At 35.4% G+C, this 5,000-nt stretch overlaps 1 pseudogene; it reads right to left on the bottom strand.

Annotated features, from left to right (window-relative positions):
* Positions 1–1,053: 1,053 nt before the first annotated feature.
* On the bottom strand, positions 1,054–2,802 carry LOC137616766 (piggyBac transposable element-derived protein 4-like; annotated as a pseudogene).
* Between the last annotated feature and the right edge of the window lie 2,198 nt (positions 2,803–5,000).

Below are 5,000 nucleotides of genomic sequence, written 5' to 3'. Positions count from 1 at the left end.
CCACAATAGACACACTATCAAAACACATACTAACAGAAACTAAGTTCAAATTTTAAATAAGGATGGCATAACAGCAAAATTTTGACATTTGATTTACCAATGTTTTCAATCTGCTACTGAATTTACGTTACAATTGGCATAAATTGATCAGAATCTTCTAGAAACATAATAAATAAAGATTATAATTTATACCGAGTTCTCGTGTAGGAAAAGAATGGTTAATTTTCGATTAGTGGAGTTAAGTTGTGCTTCTATAGGCTACAGGTGTGTATAGACAAAATGACACAACTTGAAATATCTTACAGTGAGGCCACAGCTACCTAACACCAGGTGGCTAGGCTCCACTCGCACAAATAGCGGCTTCACCGTTAACCCCTTGAACTACGATAACGTCGGTTCACGTCGAAATATATCGTGTGATCACACGAGGTCATTTACAAATATAATCCATATGGAAACTAAAATCACTTGTATATCTTCCAAATGGCAAATACAGCATATGGTCCTATATCACATAGTTCACTCAGGAAATTTCGCTAGAAAATCTCCTCCCCTTCATGATATTAGCCCCTCTTTCCTTAGCCATCCAACGAAGTCCGTGGGATTCTAGTCCTTATTCCTAATTTTGTAAGAGCTACTTTAGTCTGTTTTGTATATTACCATGTAGAATCACACCACTCTCTCTAGCCCTTATACTCCGGACTTATAAATTTCAGCCTAACGTAAATACGTACATAAAATACTCCCGCCATCACCAATTCTCGATATTTGGGTTTGATCTTAATTCCAGAAAAGTAGAACTGCTCTAAAGTATATGAAGTTATATGTCAATAGAAAGCTATTGCTTTGAATTTTCTGATACATTATCATAAACTATCCTAAATCCAAACAATATGATGACATGAAAGGCTGAAACTGAAATAGATTTAGAAAAAAATTTATATTTTTTTTTCAAAAGTAACTTTGAATGACTATGAAATGGCTTTATAGTTATTTTTTAGTAGTGTTACAGGTATCAAATGATAAGGTAAATAAAACCCTTCCAGTTGATGCCTAGAGATTCAATTTATAGTGGAAAACTGTGAAGCTCTCAGGACAAATTCCCCCATCACATTTTGGACAAAAATAGCCTGAGTGGACCCTTTTAGGGTGACCTGCAATACAATTCCTTTTTTTCCCCACTGGGAGTTTTACAATTTTATGACCATCATCTTAAGATAATGCTATATGGGAGGGACTCCTTGTTGGATTTGGTGAGAGTAAAGCAGCATGTATCTGTTCACGAGTGCGTCTTTTCCTGACAATTTTTACCGGCTCATAGTTCTGAACAAGTGACTCAACTAAGGAGACCATAAACTTATATCTATCTAAGGGAGGGCTTCTTGACGTATTGGATGCATACAGTACATAGCTGTTGAGGACAGCAGTCCCAATCAGTGAAAAGCATCCCTTATTTGTCCATTTTAGTGTCTTGCGTTCAGATAGGTACGAGTACAACTTGGTGTCTTTCATGTCTACACCACCCATGACATGATTGTAGTCATCAACAATATGTGGAACAATTTTGTCAGGTTTGCCTGTTCTGTTTACAGTTTTATAGCCTGCTTTTGAGGAAGTAGATCAAAGAACAGGTGTTTTCTTGCCATCCTTTTAAGTCAAACACAACAAAGGACCCTTTCTATGCTCTGAAACCTCTTTATTTTTCAATTTTTTCTTTATAGCATCCATAGGCAATCCTTTACGATTAGTGCGAACTGTTCCAGTTGCTGTTGTGCCATTTGGCCAAAGATCTTGAAATAGCTTAGGTGAAGAAAAGTAATTATCAAGACCTAGGTGATGACCACGATGAAATAACCCTGCTTTCTCAAGAAGCCTCATAACAAGGTCATATGTGGACCCATTATCATTTACTTGCATACTAGCTGTTCCCCCATATATTTCAAAAGCATAAGTATAGCCAGTTCTTGGCTCGTATAAACACCAAACCTTTATCCCAATTCTAGCATGATGCTTATTTGGCATATACTGTCGCAAATGAGGGGTCTTACCTCTAAAGCCAATAATACTTTCATCAATGGATATTTTGCGTTCAGGGTAATAATGACTTTTGAAAGTTCTCTCGAAGTGATCAATAACTGGTTGTATTTTATACAATTTATATGCTGGGTGATCTGGCGGTGGCATTTTTGAATTGTCTGCAAAATGCAGAAACTTGAGTAAAACTTCAAACCTCTCTCTGTTGAAGTGGTTAGAGAACCAAGGTGTTGCCTGGCTTGGATTTGTACAATCCCAGTAAGACCTCAGGGTTGGTTTCTTGATAAGCCCCATATTCAAAATAACTCCTAAGAAATCAAACACTTCATTCACAAATGTTTGACCTTGTTTGATCCATAAGTTGACCATAGACCTTTTCTTTTGTTGAAGATACTCCGTATGAGACTGGATCCACTGACTTGCATACAGATTAGTTTCATCAACAATTTTCTGAACAAAACTATCTGTAACAAAGAGCTTCAGGTATTCTATTGGTTGGGCATCGTGTTTTGGGGGATGGATTGGTCCACAATGGCCTGTGAATCTTACTGGAAGTGGTCCAACTTCATTGTCTAATACCCTCATCCAGTCTCCTTCATCACTTCTATCACTATCGGGATTATCATCACTTTCATCAACTGATACATCATCATTGTCACTTTCATCATCAGTAGAAATATCTTCCTCACTAATATCACAGCCATCATAATTGTTATCATCATCATCAGTCTCTGACTGGGTAAAACTCCTATCATTCTCATCATCCATAATAATCAGTTGTGATAATCTGGAAAGGTGCCCTTATGAAAAGTACTATATATATATATATATATATATATATATATATATATATATATATATATATATATATATATATATATATATGTGTGTGTGTGTGTGTATGTACACATAAATAATTGAAACAGGCAACACCAAAGACCAGTGGAGAAAGCTGTAAGTTACATTCATAAAGACATTCATAAAGACATACACAAGTACAAGACACAAACAAAATCATAATTACAACAGTCTTACTCACACATATTAGTGTGTGTTTTATCATTACTCTGTTTGTTCAATTATTACACTGAAAAGGTCCTCATAAGTGATGTGTTTCCCATGTATGAAAAGTGTTATCAAAAATTTTCAAGTGAAACTATTCGGCTTTTCCTTTAATATATTTTATTCCCTAAAAGAGTGTGGGATTATAGACAATATTCCGTAAAATAATAGAGAATTAAAACACTATCATTCAACTAAATAGCACAGAATAAAATATGCTTCTAAAACTAAATAAAAAGGTATGTGGTAAGTCATGTTTACATTGGAGACCTGTACTCACGTGCGTGTATTTACATCCAGCTGTCAAAACGAGTCTACGACGCTCAAAGAAAAAAATAACAACGATAACATTTTGCCGTGGTTTTGCTTTAGTAGTTATCCTGCATTACACTTTGGCATGTAATATATATAAACTGATACTGAGTCGCAATAAACGCTCACAATACAAATTTCACATGGACAACACAAACAGCACAGCAACACAAACGTTTTGGCAAAGATGTCGTCTTTGTAAACAAACTCTTATGAATGAAATCCCGTTGTTCACTGCTTTGCCAAACATTTTTCCTTCATTACAAAACGCACAAAACATTCGGGAATCAGAGGAAACCATTATATCAATAAATATTGTCATATAAATACGAAATATTACGTAAAAGATGTAACCAATAAGTTCGTGTCACACAAGAGGAAACTTGCCGCCGAAAGAAACCACATTCAAGACCAAAACAAAAGCTGATAATGTCATTGGTTGCTACATTATGACGTGGAATCAGTGAGCCAATGGGAAGGAAGCATTGCTGTGACGTATCCAGGCCACCAAAATTGTCTAGTGGGGACGTGAGAGCGGGGAAATTGAACAGAGGATTAACGAGCCACAATCATGGCCTCACTGGCTCCAGCGGTAAAGCCATGATCGTGGCCTTACGGAGTATAAGGGCTAGCCAATGGTGACATTACTTATACTCAAACATCCCCTGACATCCTTTTTTTTCTCAACTATCATTTCCACAGAAAATAGTAAATCTGTATTTCGTAATAAAAGAAAAAAGATATATATCATCTTCATGTCATATATTTCATATTAGTTTTGTTCACTGTTTCCACGACTAAAAGTTAGCCTACTGTCATTATTTCCATTTATTGACAGTCTAGCAGTACTGCATTTCATGGTCTTCCATGCACCGTCTCTATTTCCAAGGCCGTGAAATACCCAAAGCAGGAATTATCCAGTTCACAGTGACAGTCACACGTAAGGCGAAATGACAGACGAACAAAAAACCTTATGACAAATGTATTACGTCTCTCTCTCTCTCTCTCTCTCTCTCTCTCTCTCTCTCTCTCTCTCTCTAGGGGGCAGAAATGTTTCTTTTGTCAGCAGTATGTTTTTTATCGTATATCATATAACAATATAGAATACTTCACATGTCAAAGGAAAAAAATTGATATTTTCATTACATTTCTGTATAACGTAAAGTCCATTATTACTGGCGAGTAGTTTTATATCTTTAGACGGTTATTAATCGTGAAATTGTTACTGAATAACAAAAGTCACTTTAATGAATATGAAGTTCTTTAACACATAAAAAACGGTGTTTTACCATTATTTGGAGAAAAGTGTATAAAACAGATTTCGGAAAATTTATTCTAAAATCACTTCACAATGAATGGGAAAACATTTTGGTTGTTTAGAGTGAAATACAATAGAAAGTAAAGCAAACTTTTGACAATTTTATTGTGATCAAAAGTAAAACAAATAAACATTTTAAGAGCTGTTGACATGACGCTGCCATTGGCTGCAAGCTGGTCCAATATGGCGTCCAAACATTGTCGTCTTTTAGCCAACCCTAACTTTCAGGTGAAGGTATTCTCATATTATTATTATTATTATTATTATTATTATT

Source organism: Palaemon carinicauda, chromosome 22 (genome assembly GCF_036898095.1).
Source record: "Palaemon carinicauda isolate YSFRI2023 chromosome 22, ASM3689809v2, whole genome shotgun sequence".
Classification (NCBI taxonomy): Eukaryota; Metazoa; Arthropoda; class Malacostraca; order Decapoda; family Palaemonidae; genus Palaemon; species Palaemon carinicauda.
Note: the sequence above shows the minus strand (reverse complement) of the source record. Positions and strands in the feature narration are given on the sequence as shown.